At 37.9% G+C, this 15,828-nt stretch overlaps 1 non-coding gene across 1 annotated transcript; it reads left to right on the forward strand.

Moving 5' to 3' along the window:
- The first annotated feature begins 15,656 nt into the window (after positions 1 to 15,656).
- On the forward strand, positions 15,657 to 15,749 carry TRNAY-GUA. The gene is made up of 2 exons: positions 15,657 to 15,693; positions 15,714 to 15,749. It is a non-coding gene; the product is annotated as a tRNA-Tyr (tRNA).
- Positions 15,750 to 15,828: the final 79 nt, after the last annotated feature.

The following is a 15,828-nucleotide window of genomic DNA, read 5'->3' on the forward strand; positions in this document are numbered from 1 at the left end:
ATTAATCACCAAGATTTAGCAATTATTAGTCATCATTCTGATGACCTGACTTAGATTAGCCACGGCATTCATAAGCCGTATGGGTCATTTTGTTCTGAACATTCTTAGTGAATGTTGTTTGAATGCATACCTATTATATTTAGCTTAGGTCACAAAAGGACCATCAATGGCCTTTAAGGTTTGGAGCTAGTCCAATATCTGCTTGACAGGGGACTATAATGTCACAACTGTCTTTGTCACAAGGACGTTTATAAATAGCTCAAAGGCTATCCTTACATGGCCTTGGTTATATATATGTATATACATAAATGGCACAGAAGCCTGTCGCGAGGGACGTAGAAAGATATGGCGATAAGCCCAGTCTTGAAGGATATAAGTAGTTATATGGCACGAAGGCCTTGTCGTAATGACATTTAGATGTGGCACAAATGGCCTTGTCTCCAGGACGTCATAGGACCTGGCACTAAGGTCTGTCACCAGTGATGTTAACATTTAATATGTTAACTTGTCACGAATGACGTATTAAAGCACAGAGGCTAGTTATAGGTGACTTGTAAAATAAGTTGTGGGTTTGTCACTAGGACATCAATTCATAGGTTGTAATCTTATTAGATTAGGAGTCTTAAGGCTTGAACATAGTTCTTCACCTTTGGACAGGGAGTCATAGACTACAACTGTCATCGTCTTGACAGGCGATTTTATTGACAGAAAGGTAAATCAATCAATATCACGAATGGATGTTTATATTTATCCATCGTATCTAATGATATTAGTCATGATCACATCGATCATATTGACTATTAGGTTTGGGTATAATCACACCATTTTGAATAGGGGATCAAAAAGATTACTACTATCTTTGTCTTACTGTCACTAGAATAAGGTATAGCCTGTAGGCATTACATCACGAGGGATGTTAATATCATGATCATCATACTGATGATCCTAGTCAGGATCGCAATGATAGTATAGACTATGGGGTTTGAGTATAACTCACCCCCCTTGGGCAAAGAATCACAATAGATTACGATTGCCTTGTCTCAATTTGATAATATAATATAGCCCGTAGGTAAAACATCACTACGGATGTTAAATAATATATCATCGTATTAAATTATCTTAGTCATGATCGCATTGATCATATAGATTATTATGTTTGGACGTAGTCCAATATTTTAGACAGGAGGTCAAAGACCATCACTGTTGTTGTCTTATCGGACAACAAGTTTGGCTCGCAGGCACATCATCACTAACGGATGTTTATAATATGATCATCTCATAGGATGATATAAGCCATGATTTCTAAATCACTAGGCTAGATAAGAAAATTGGAAGAATCCAATATAAGGATGACTGTTGTGATTTTCCCGAATCACATTTGTCAATAGTGTTAACACGTGCTTTTGGTGTTAACAAGGATCTGAATCCCTTGAGTAGGTTTCACCATCTTGGCCGTGTAGGCTAGGTCTCACCTTCAAGATTCTTTTTAAACTGCATACTGGCAGGGAAAAGAGGGATGTTTATTTTATTCAGGATTTTTATCATAAATCCTAATTTAATAAAATATAATTATGGCACAAGAGACCAAGTCACAGGGACAACTTTATATTATCAACCTTGATTTTGTAGAATTAAGGTATTTAGGCCTGAACGTGTTCTTGCCTTTTCTTGACAGGGAGTTGTAAGTTACGACTGTCTTTATTAAAATTTCTGGCCTGGGGGCCTATCAATTAACATCTCGTAAGATGTTAAGACATATAGTCATTGCACTGATGATACGTTCAGCGGTCACAGTAATGACATGACGACATGATCAGTGCCATTAATTTAATCAACTGTCGTTCAGTGGTCATAATAATGACATGACGGCAGGATTTGCACTTAATTTAATCAACTGACGTTCAGTGGTCATAATAATGACATGACGACAGGATTAGCACTTAATTTGATCAACTGTCGTTCAGTGGTCATAATAATGACATGACGACAGGATTAGCACTTAATTTGATCAACTGTCGTTCAGTGGTCATAATAATGACATGACGACAGGATTAGTACTTTAATTTGATCAACTGTCGTTCAGTGGTCATAATAATGACATGACGACAGGATTAACACTTAATTTGATCAACTGTCGTTCAGTGGTCATAATAATGACATGACGACAGGATTAGTACTTTAATTTAAATTAATTGTCATTCAGTGGTCATAATAATGACATGACGACAGGATTATCGTCTAGAGGGCTTTGAGCATAGCTCATCCCCTTAGGATGGGGAATTTCAAAAGATTACAATTGTTGATGTCGCAATCGGACAGTGTATTATAGCCCGTGGCACTTCCTCCTTAAGGGATGATTATTTTAATAAGGAAGGTTTGGAACAACCCAATCTAGGGATGACTTACGTGATTTTTATCGAACCACGTTTGCCAGGAGTGTTAACATTTTACGGATGTTAACAAGGAATTGAATCTCTTGAATAGGTCCTACCATCTTGGCCTCGTCATATGGGCTAGGTTTACCCTTGAGATTTCTTTTTAAAAAATGCCTACTGGCAGGGAAGGAAGGATATTTATTTTATTTAGGATCTTATCATAAATCCTAATTTATAAGTTAATAATAGCACAATTGGCCTAGTCGCGTAGACAAGTTTAATTTATAAGCCATGATCGTCTGGGATCGAGGCATTTAATAATAGCACAAAAGGCTTAGTCACAAGGACATATATAATTTATAAGCTATGATTTCAGAGAATCACAGCATGAAGGTATTCTGGCACAATAGGCCTAGTCACTAGGACATTTATACCTTATAAGCTAGGATTTCAGAGAATCAAAGCCTTGAGGTTTGAACCTAGTTCATTACCTTTTTCTGACAGGGAGTCATCGACTACCACTGCCCTTTTTGTTTTATATGACAATTATTATGGCCCATAGGCACTACACCTCTAATGGATGTTTTAGTATGGTTGGCCCGTAGGCACTACATCTCAAACGGATGTTTTTATAATACTGGCCCGTAGGCACTACATCACTAATGGATGTTTTAATAATATTGGCCCGTAGGCACTACATCACTAATGGATGTTTTAATAATATTGGCCCGTAGGCACTACATCACTAATGGATGTTTTAATATGTTGGCCCGTAGGCAATGCATCACTAATGGATGTCTTTATTATACTGGCCCGTAGGCACTACATCACTAATGGATGTTTTAATAATACTGGCCCGTAGGCACCGCATCACTAATGGATGTCTTTATAATATTGGCCCGTAGGCACTGCATCACTAATGGATGTCTTTATAATTTTGGTCACCTTTATTGGTGATTTAACCCGCGATTTATAAATCATTTAGTTGGGTTTTGAAATCCTTAAAGGATTATTGTATAAGAATGACGTGCGTGATTATAACGAATCACATCTGCCATGAATGTTAACATGCGTACAGAGGTTAACAGGGAATCAGAATCTTTTCAGTTAGGTCGTACCATCTTGACTAGATCTTAAAAGACCCCAAGCTAGGTTTCACCTTTTTTTTTAAGACTCTTTATTTAGGCAGATCAAATAAAAGGAATGGTTTTGATTTATTTAATATTTCTTATTTAGAATGAAAGTCTAAACTTAATCATTCCATTGTATAAAAATAAAAAAAAAATATATAAAAAAATATAAGGTTGCCCTAAGCGGGACTCGAAAATAATAATGTTGTCCTCGAAGGGACTGAAGGGTAAATATGTTCTTATAAAGACTTATTAAGGAAACGATCTTCAGCAAGAGGAGTTTCTTCTTCATTCATTTCCTGAATGCTTTCTCCTTGGTTGCACGTTTCATCCTGGTCGCGGTACGAAGCTCAGCAGTTCATGACTCCGGATGTGGAGACTTCCTATTACAGCTCCTTCGCTTGGCGACGTATAAAAATTTGGAAGCAAAATTTCCAGATCAGAATTTAGAACATTCCTATGTTAAGTCTAGACTCAAGTATGTGCAATTGTGTCATTGAGATTAAACACATAAGGATAGTGTTTAATTCACTCAATGTTGGCTCTGATACCAACCTGTCACACCCCGTTTTCCACGTGTCTCACCGGTGGGCCCGGTGGGGGATTACCGTGACGATGTTGGCAACAATATAGTCAAACCACACAATTATATAATGCACAGCGGAAGCATAAGATAAATATATAAAATTTCAACCTCTGATCGTAATATCAAAATGTATTACAGGGGTTGAATATATCCACAGTGGATCGTAAATAAACATAAAGTATTGTTCCATCAGATACTGCAATCAAGCTTGCGAGGCTTATCCCGACGCTAGGGAGCTAATACCAGCCAATTTACGTTTAGGTACCTGCACTTAATCTTTTTGGGGAAAATACGTCAGTTTACACTGGTAAATACATTCAACTGACACATTTGAAAATGTTTATTAAAATTGATTTGAATGCACAAGGCACAAACTCTTTTATAACTTGGGAAAATTCATAATGATCTTGTGAACGTTTTACATGTTCTTTTATGCGTTCAGTAGCCCGGGTCGTGCCGGGTTAAAGATTTATAGACACACCACGTTTGCGTAAAACCGTAGTATGGAAACCAACGGCTACGTCTTTCAATTTTAATGTCGACACTTTATACCGGGTGTACGCCTACACCGGGATGTCGATGGTCGTGGCCATTTCGTAAAATGATGCCAAGGATATCCGGGACAACGGTCATTAAACCCCCCAAAGGCTTATAAGCAACAAAACTGTTTAAATGAGCCGATCATATTAAATCAATTAACCACCTAAGCGATGGAATCATATAATGCTCAATCAAGCGGTATTAATATACCGTAACCCAAGCCCATATAGGGGAAATAAGTTAAAGTATTTACCTTTGCAAGTATAAATCCTTAATTTAGATCAAGTCACCGATAGCTTTTACTGGGGCTCCTAATCTGGAACGAAGGTTTTAATTAACCTCTTAGAATCCTAACGGTCCTTGTATTAGCCGTAGCTTAAACCGGTTGATTCCGATATATAGATATGGTTAATTCGCACGAAAAGGCGAAAACCGAGAATGGAGTATGATTTGGACCCAACAAGTTCAGTGACTTGTTTTATATGGGTTTATAGTTCATACTCTGGATTTTTGGGGTTCAAATAATATAATTTGACCCATATCGGCTATTGCACGAAAACTAGTTCCATGAGCCGTACCGTGTGCGCAAATAGGCGAAACGGTTAACTATGAGAGTCGTACGCTTATTTCCTAAGTCAACATGCCTTAAATGTGTTGTGGTATCAGTAGGATACCTTCCGTAATGCCCGTAACGAGTTTAAGTTTATATTATGCCCCGTAGGGGCTTTTCGGTCATTTTAAAGACTTTAAAAAGGGCTTTTCGAGTTCTACAGGAAATCTGAGTTTCCCGAACAGCTTATAAAGCTTAAAATACTTTATTTATTATTTAAAACCAGTGGCAACTGGAATCGGGTCAAAAGACCTTGTAGAACTCCCGTTTTGGCCAAAAAGGGTATATTCGGTATTTACCGAACCGTAGCCATAACCGCAGGTTATGAGCAAGGTAAAAATTATTAAAAATCTTTAAAATTCCCAAAATATTATTTTACCACAGTGGGTAAAAGTTTTGGTGACGAAAACTTGGGTTAGATGGGCGTTATGCTAATTGCGCCGTTAATTACAAGACTTTCTTAAAAGTGCGCCTTTTAGCATAACTCTCATTCTAGGCCTCGGATTGACGTGAAACTTTAAGGACATGCTTATACTTTAACAAGCAAGGTTTTGGTCCATTCACGTGTCCGAAATACTCGTTTTAATTTTAAAAGGCCGTTACGGTCAACTTTTAGGCGAATGACGGAAATACGTAAAAGACTCGGATAACTCATGAACCGACCACAGAGGCGTATACCAACATGTGACCTGGTCCTAAGAGAGTCCTAAGGTATATTTATACCTCACTAAAACGGGTCAGAACTGAAGTCAAAGCAAAAGTCAAACTTTTGCGACATTCGGTTCCGAACCGGTTCAATATAGTAAATGATCGATTCAAACGAGCGCAAACAGGTTTATATACTTATTATCATATTTTATGATTGTCAAAACAGGTTCCATAACATATACATTACAGATTATGCATAAATCGCTAAAATAGCTTTCTGTTGACTTTTTAACCGCACGTTTGACTCGACATTTGACATAGTTAGAGTGGTGATCAGGGGGAACCATTTTAGAGGTTTATTACCCACATAAATACCAACTCATAACCACTTTTGATTCATCATAAGACTGAACCATTACTGATTTATTGTAAAGTCAAACCGTAGTTACGACGGTTTGGTTCTTAGCCATTTACTAAGGAAATGTGACACCACAAAGGGTTAGATCACTTACAGAAGTTGTGTTCTTGCTTATGGAGCAGAGAAGAGGACTTGAGAGCTCTTGAAATGATCAGAGGTGTGTGTTTTGATGTTGTGAATGTTATGTTGCATACTAGTGCTATTTATAGCAAATGTTATGGCTCAAGATCATTACACACAACTCTACAAGTGCCCTTGGATGAATGGCAGGTGTATTAGAGGGTTATGGGTCGAGTAGGGGGCACCCATGCCTCATTAATTGAGGTTTGGTCGTTCATAAGCTCCAAAAGCCATGTAGTTACAACAATTCTGCATCTGGGCACTTTACGCGGCCCGCATGGGAGTTCCCATGCACTTTAACGCGGGTCGCCTAAAGTTCAAATTTCAGGCGTGTTATTTAGGAGGCTCGCGGCCCGCTTACACTTAAGCCTAATCTTCACGCGGGTCGCGAGAAGTCTGTTTTTCAGATTTTTAAAATCTTTTGTCATGATTATCAGAATCTGGTAATTAATAACGAAATCTTTCGTAATGATTTACCTGACCTTTCGGTTTTGAAGGGGTAACTTTGCGGTTTGGCCCTCGGTTATTTACCGATAGGGGCCTCGTGTTATTTACCCGCATTATTAAGTCCCCGGTTTATTTATTAATTATATTGGAAAGCCTTAACTTTCACTGTTGACGCTTTTAACCCTTCTTCTACGAATTCGATCGTAACTTTCTCGTTTCATATCGAAACTTCGCGAAATTCATATATATTATTTTAGTGAGGGTATAATACCGTTACAAAGTCTTTGGAACGTTTAAAGGGTCACTCAGAGGTATTATTAAACATGTTGACACAGTTAACCCCTGTAGTTTGTAATCTCTCACATTCTTCCGCGTTTTGTTTTTGTACGATCTATAATTTATTCGTTTGAAGGTTTAAGCATTATTTAGGGATACTATACAGTATATTTACCCTTGTTGACATTTATAACCCTCGAATTTATATACTTTCAAGGTTTGTCAAAATTAGTCCTTTATTTATTATAGATGCCACGTGTAAACAAATGACACGTGTTAACACATCATTGGACACAAAAATTCGAGGTGTTACAAAATGACACACATATCAAGGTCATGTTAAGCTCAAGTTTGGTTTTCACAGATCAAAAATTGATTGCAAATTGACTTAGACTACTGAGATACTCATGTTCTAGTTCCAGTAATTAGACACAAAATGAGCAGCTCTAGTAGAAATGTTTTCATCATCTGGGATGCTAAACCATTGTCTAAAATAATAGACATTTGGCAAATCCTTGAACAAAATTCCATGTAGATAACTGCTGACAATTTAATCTTGATAATTTACATCTAAAATGTATTTTGTTAAGAATAGCATCTCAAATGCTCAACAGATGTTAGATAAGATACTGTGCCTTCACAAAGCAAAATCAAGTTCTACATCTGAACAAGCAGATGCTAACATTGTTTGTCAAAAGTTGAAATACTGCTGCACTATCAGTTGTTGAACCAATTTTATCTTCTACCACTGTTGTTTCTAAAGTGCTGTTGTGCCTTAACATCTGCTCACTAAAGTCTGTCCACTGCTAAAGTGTCAACCTCTGTTCTCCAAAACACTGATGTTTAAAATCTTTGTTACATCCACTGTTTCATTTTATTACCGTTGTAACTACTGATACTTGATCCATCAGTAGTTGTCAAAACAACTGTCCTCCATTATTTACCATTCCATCAGATGTTTGACACGTGGTCAGTTTTTAGCCTTCAGATCAAAATAACCGCTGCCACATCAGCAATCACTTTTTCCCTAAATAAAACCCTGATTAAATCCAAACAGGGTTTTACTGTCGAATTGAATTCCAAAAGTTCTCTTCTCATAGCAGTTTCCCTCTCATAACTCCAAAAACTTCTTCGATCTTCTTCATCCAAAATGACGAAACCAAAATCGAAATCAAAATCAAAACCATCATCTTCCTCCACAACAGCAGATGCCACTCAAATGGCTGCTGAAACACCGGAGATTCGTTACAAAGCTCCACACAACTATGTAGGTATTCTCACAAAACCTACCGATAATCACACTTTCGACTCCATCCTTGACATCCTTTCTGCATCAAAGTACAAAACTTTGATAACAGCAGACGCTCCTATCTACCTTGATACCCAGAGAGAGTTCTGGAAAAATGCCACTCTTGAAAAACAAGGAGATATCATCGCCGCCATCAACTCCTCGATACAGGGTAAGAAGGTAAACATCTCACCAAAATCCATCTCTGAAACCTTTAAACTCGATGATTTAAACGGAAAACCTCATTTACAAAAGACGAGTTGGTAAAGGATTTCATGAACAGGGGCTATGCAGAACAACCAAATAGGGATACCCTACAAAAGGGTTACTTCCCTTCTGCACCCAGATTTTTATTCCACACACTGCTCATGTGTGTTTCTAATAAAACAACGTCTTTTAATGAGATACCAACAAAAATCCAATGCCTGGGGTATGCAATTTTAAATGATAAAAACTATAACTACTCCCAGGAAATATTTGATGATTTGGTAAAGAACGTTGATAATAAAGCATTTCTGCTCTTTCCAATATTTTTAAGCTACTATTTTGAACAAAAATTTGTTGAGAAAGATGCAGAATTGCCCAAACAAGGTGTCTCATTCAAAATAAACTGTTTAACAATTGAAACATTTTCAAGAATGATGGCACCAATAAAATTAAAAACAAAGGAGGCTGAGCAGGTTTTAGAAACTGCTACTGATCCTCAAGCAACCACTGCTGAGCCCACTGCTCCAGGTGATCAAAGTAGCACACCCACTGCTTTGAAACCAACACCTGCCACCAAAAAGACCAAAAGAAAAACATCCAGAAAACCCACCAAACCCACACCAAAGGCAACTCTGGAAGATGAGATCCCAGAGTCAATGCCAGTGACAACACAAAAGTCACAAGAAACCACTGCTGCTACTTCCTCACAGCAGATGGAAGAAAGATCTCAACCCCAGCCTAAAACTCCTCCTGCATCCTCACAAAAGGATCAGGTTGTAAGCACAGGGACACCAAATTATGAAGCTCTGTATCCACTCGGATCCATCTTCCACAGTCCTGATCCCAAGGACATGTCTCTTTCAACACCCATACCCTCACCAATCATATTGCCACAATCAATAATACCCCTGTTGCATGCAGTTGATATGGCACAGACACAAACCAGTTCCTCTCTATCACCTATTACTGAGAGTATACCTCCACAAGTGACTGGGTCTGATGCTCATCCCTTTGCTAACCCAGCAACAGCTGAGGAGGTTACACCCCCTGAGTTACAAGTAACTCTCGGTGGTAGTTTAAGTGGAGCAGCAACTACAACTGACGGATCAACAGATCTTCAGTTGGACATTTGTTACATTACTAAGACTCCCTTGAAGGCAATTTCTTCCATGGCAACATCGGTAACCACCAGTAAGTTATCTTTAACTGCTGGTAACATCAAAGGATTATCGAGTGCTGAAGAAAGAAGTCCCCAGTACCAAGAAAAAGGGGCATCAATGGATGACTTTTGGGCCACAGCTCCTAAGTCACACATTGATACAACCACTGCTGGTGGGGATTCAGATGATCCTGTTAATTCAGGTGATGATTCAAAATACAACGAATTGACGGCCATAGTTGAAAATCTGGAATCTTCAGTTGCAGAGATAAAGGATATGGTGCAGCAGCTGTTAGAAGCTCAGAAAGCCCAATCATCTGCCCCTCCTGCTCAAGCACCTGCTCCACAAGCATTTGCTGCAAATGAGCTTTGGAATATCTTCCAGCCTATGCTTGAACAACAGCAACAAATGGCTGCTAAAAAGCATGCTAATCAAGTACAAATGCTGACCAACATGGTAGAATCTCGGTTCAAAGACACTCAAGCAGATATCAAAGCTATAAAGGCTAGCATACAATAGGATGCTCAAAGTGAGAAAGGTCCATCTACCATCTTCTTCATGGATACACCCCCTGGCAGATAATGCCAAAAAGAAGGAGAAAATCAAGCTGAAAAAGAAAGGTATAGAAGATGGGTTGTACATTGAACCAGATAAACCAAAAACCTCAAAACCTTCAACTCAAACAGCTGATACAACAGCAGTTACAAAAACTGCTGTCAGTAGCCAAACAACTGCCGTCTCATCAACACACACACCACCAACACACACCACCACAACTACTGTTCCATCACCACCACCTATGTCCACAGCACAAAAACCTTCATCAAAACCAAAAACTACCAAACCATCATCATCTAAAATCATACCACCACTGCCTCCTGCCATAAAGCAGAAGACATCAGATGTTACAACATCTGCTGTAATGACAACAATGATTGAAACACCAGTTGTTTCAACCACTGTTAGTCAATCACAATCACAATCACAAACCACTGCCATCAAATCTCAAACCACTGATCCACCCAAAACATCATCAGCCTCTTCTACATTAAAAAGGAGAAGGGTTCTCATTCCTGATGATGATTCACCACCACCATCACCATCATCCCCTGCTCAAAAGCAGAAGACACCTGCTGACATATCAGCAGTTGTAATGACAACAGTGGATGACACACCAGTTGTTTCAACCACTGTTGGTCAAAAATCCACCACTGATCTCATCACTCCAACACCACAACCTACAAAGCTTCTCAAAAGAAAAAGAGAAACAGCACAGGCTACTGATGAAAAGTATGATCCTGTTGCGGCTAAGTATCCATTGGAATTAGAAGCTGTGAAAAATGAGATGAAGCAGTTTTACACCATAGATGATCCTACAAAAAGGAAATTTCCTTCTCTCATAGGTTTCATAATTCCAGAAAACATGAATGAATATCTTGAAACAAAAGCAAGACAAGTAAGGATAAGAGCCAAAGTTGAATGCAAGGATCAAGGCGATGAAGCCATTCTGGAAAGAAGGGAATTCCTGCTCAACAAGGTCAAACAAATAGCAGAATATGCAAGTGAATTGAACAAAGAGGTGTCAAGCTTATTTCCTGAAGCAGAACAACGAAATGATTTAAGAAAGGAATATCTTGCATACATAATGAAAGAAAAGTTCTATTCTGCTGAAGAAACAAAGTTCAAAGACTGGCCATTCATTGCATTGAAGCTTGAAGCTGACAGAATTGAAAAGATTACACTTGATCCACGGAAGAAAAAGACAGCTCCAAATTGGAATAAATACAACAAATTCATAGCTGATCTTATTTCCGAGCATAAAAGGAAGAAGCAGGAGTTGGTGGATGGAAAGGTGGATACTGCGGAGGCCATAGCAAAATGGTCAAAGCAGCAAATTGATGAAGCTTATGAAAGGCTTGAGAAGCATAGGTTGAAAGCCTCTAACCCTCCCAAAAAGTCTGACTACAAAAAGCTGCAGGAGCAAGTCAAAATTTTTGAAACACAGATCAGCACAGCAGAAGATTTTGTCACAAAATTGAGAAAAGAAAAGAAAGAAATGCTATCTGCTGGAGTAGAAAAGAACAAAGAAGCTGAACAGATAGAAGAAGCTATGAAGAAAATAGCTTCGGATAAAGAAAGATTGGCAAAACTACAAGCCCTTGTCAAAAAGGTCAAAGTAGTAAGCCAAAAGTCATCAGCAGGTGTCACAAACAGTGAGCTGATTGACAAAGAAGTTGAAGCAGACATAGCTGCAGCCAATAAGATTATTGAACAAGCATTCATACGAGTGTCTGAAGCTCATGATACTGCTCTGCACTTCTTTTCCAGGCCAACCATTTCAAGTTCATCAGTAAATAAACCTCTCCCAAGAAACCCATTTGGTTTTAAAATACTAAAGTGGCTCTCTGATCAAAAGACCCATGTATTGACTCTGATCAGAACCAATGGAGAAGTGAGACATATATCAAGGAATCCAGCACTAGGCCTAAGTGTTGAAGATCTACAAGATCTCCTTGAGCTCTCACTGTGCAGGGATGAGGATGATACAAGTTCCAAAGAATTTGAAGAAGAATTTAAAAGAAAAGCAAAGGAACTTCTGATGAAGAATAAAGATCCTGAATAAAGACAGGTTTTGGCATTATTTGTTCCAGGGGGTGATTGTTGGGTTTGAACACTATCAGAGGAACAGATAATGTAAAGCCAAAACCTGATCACAAAAATGGATTCACAATAAGCAGAAGTTTACTCTAAACTCTCCCCTTGACAGTGGTTATCTAACAGCTGATGGATCTTAAGTGCTACTCAACTACAACGACTGATAAACCAAACTCTGATGATTATCCAACGACTGCTGAAGACAAACACTGATGCTCTATCCACTGATGTTTCCTAAGTACTGCTGAAGACTCAAGCACTGCTCTCTCAAAGACTGATCACCTTTGAAGAATGCACTGAAGATTCAACATCTGTGCTCAGGCTACAACAGTGGAACGTGAAGCAGTAGTTTTCCTTAGCTTTGCATTTTACTACTTATCAGATGTTACATGTCAGTAGTTTGTATAAAACAGTGTTTATAGTTTGTTAGGTCGTTAGATGTCACTATCATGGTGACGTCAGCTGAAGCTCATCAGTAGTTTGGTTTGCCTATAAATATGACAGTATTCTGTACTGTTATATTTGATCGTTTTGAGTGAGTTCTTCTCCTCAATTCATCCTTTCATCTTGTGCAACCAACTCTGGTGTATCAGGCTGAGGGGGAGTTTAGATTGTAAGCTTGCATTGTAATCTTTTGCTTTTATGTAAATCTTTCGACTCAATGAAAAGCAATTGTTTATCAATCTATACTTTCCTTTGATTGTGTTTACAAAGTTTGCTACTCATTTCCGCTGCACTTATATCATTTCATATGTTCTGATTAATCGTTTTATGCAAACAAACACTATCATGACGGCCCCAGATCCTAACAACAACCGCGCAAGATTTAAAGTTGTCAGATAGAACAACATCTTTTGTTGCCATCTCTTGAAATTCAAACTAGTAAACTTCTCTGGTTTTTCAGCATAGTTAGCAACCGCTTGAGCCGCTTGAGTACCAACGAATGGCAAAAAGAGTAGCTGATGTGGTTGCTGAAACAGTAGCCATTTCTGAAACAAGAATAAAATTACAATCAGTTTATGGCAGAAACAAATTGGTTTACAGAAAACCAATGCAAACTACAAAAGTTTGCTAATAAACAAAAGAAACTGTTTATAAATTTTTTTTAAAACCAAACAGTGAATGGGTTTTAAAATCTGTTTTAAGATTGTAAGAGCACCCAGGGGCGAAGTATAGTGGGTGCCCGGGGGTGCACCCGCCCACCCCAATTTTTCGATTAGAAGTGTATAAGTTCCGATTTTTCGTCTGAAAAAAAATTAAAATTATATAGCATCGCCCCCCCCCCCTAATTATTTTTCCTAAATTGTATATCCTAAATATTTATAAACTTTGTATATAAATGATGGGTAGTTTGGTAAATATACACTTTGTTTTATTTGGAACTATTGTTATTTGACCCGAATTGAATCGAATAGCCAACCCGACCCGACCCGAAACGTAACGATAGGAAAAAAAAATTTGGATCCCATCACTTTACGCCCCCTCGAAATTTTTGGTCAAGCTCCGCCACTGAGAGCACTGTTCACATAATAAAAGAAAATACACTTTTATTAATTTTCATTGCGAATTACAACTGGTAAAATGAAAAACTATAGAACAAAATTACAAACAGAACGAAACAAATAAACCTTAAACTGATAACAACGAAAGAAAATAAACAAAAGATGAAAGACGAGATAGCGGCTGAGTCACGTTCAAGACGCTTCCCTTAAAACAGATTTCGGGCCACCCAGGTGGACCCCTCTGTTTCCCAGGGTACAACAGCCTGAGCAGATTGTAATGCCGGGATTAGCCTAGTACCTGAAAAAATACCTGAAACAAGTGTGCGTAGAGATCCAAAATTAGGGAATTCGTTTGAAGATGTGTGTGTTGTAGGAACCATACGATTTTCAGTGTTCTGTCTCTAAAACAAAGCACAAAGCTTTGTATATAGACTGGCAAGAATATGAAATGATAAATCACCATTGAATACAAAATTCAATAAAAATAAATATTAGAATTCAATATCACAATGAATTCTAGATTTTATAAATGCGAGCGTGCGAAGTGCAAAGTGCGCCATCAAAGCGCCACATTGCGCCCATCGCCCTCGTCCCGGGCCCGGGCGCGTTGTCAGGTGCTTCGCACCCTTCTGACTACCACTGGGTGTGAGTTGTTAAAATGATTATTATTATTATTATTATTTAATATGAGAGGTAAATAAGAAAATAAGGTGGGAAAGCACCAGAAAGTGACACGGTCCATAAAAATTTTCATTTATTAGTATAGGAAGATATTTTATCAACTCCTTGTTTTTCGATTCTTATAGCTTTATTTATAATATCTACTTTCTATCAATTTTTTATAAATTTTGTATGTTTTTAAAAACCTCTCATATCTGTTTTTATTTTACTATAAAAACTTTTTTATTGTTTTTATACACTTACAAAATTATGTATACAGATGAACAATGAATCTCAATATTTAAAGAACTAGTGTAGCTAGGTTCTCTAACCTTATCTCTATTCTATTTTAGAGATGTTAATAAAAATGACAAAAAACAAACCCTCTATATTTTTCTCTATACTTTGATTAAGAACCTTATGTAAATACTTTAATTAAAATACACTTTCATAAAATATAACTACCTTACCCTTTGACTAACTTCATGTATTTTCACACGATACTTTTCTTATACTGTTTTAAGCATGGTTGTAAAAGTTGTTAGGCGCTCCCTAGTCGGTCAACCGGGGAGTTGAGAGTACTCGGCCTAGGCGGAGAGTACACGGGGAGTACTCGGAGATGCCAAATTATAAAGAATTTAGTTTTTGGAAATAAAATATACGTCAAATAACATAAATTTACTAATATTTATAACAAAATACGTGAAATTGATATTCATTCTTTAATACGATAGGAATAGAAGTTATGTTTTATTTTATTTTAAGTCAAACTCGGCTCGAGTTGACCTACTAGATCCGATTTTAGCCAATGTTGACCGCATTTGATCGATTCCGAGTAATTAGTCGGAGTTGAAGAAAGTCGCCTCGGCAACCTACCTTGTAGCGACTACTCGGAGAGTACTCGGCCTTGGAGACCTTGTTTTACAACCGTGGTTTTAAGTAGTTCTGTATTTTCACACTTTGATTATAGTTTTCAGCTTAGTGATTGATATGATGTGACAAAAAATCACTTGATGTTTCTTTTAGAACTAAAACCGACCTTAGCTCAGTTGGTAGAGCGGAGGACTGTAGTAGGCAGTAGCTAACAGCTAATCCTTAGGTCGCTGGTTCGAATCCTGCAGGTCGGATTTTCTTTTTATTTGATGATATTTTCTAGCTTCTAATTGTATGTTTCTTGTTTTCATTTTGTGCATTAAATCGAACCCA

This window comes from Helianthus annuus, chromosome 2, assembly GCF_002127325.2.
Source record: "Helianthus annuus cultivar XRQ/B chromosome 2, HanXRQr2.0-SUNRISE, whole genome shotgun sequence".
NCBI lineage: Eukaryota > Viridiplantae > Streptophyta > Magnoliopsida > Asterales > Asteraceae > Helianthus > Helianthus annuus.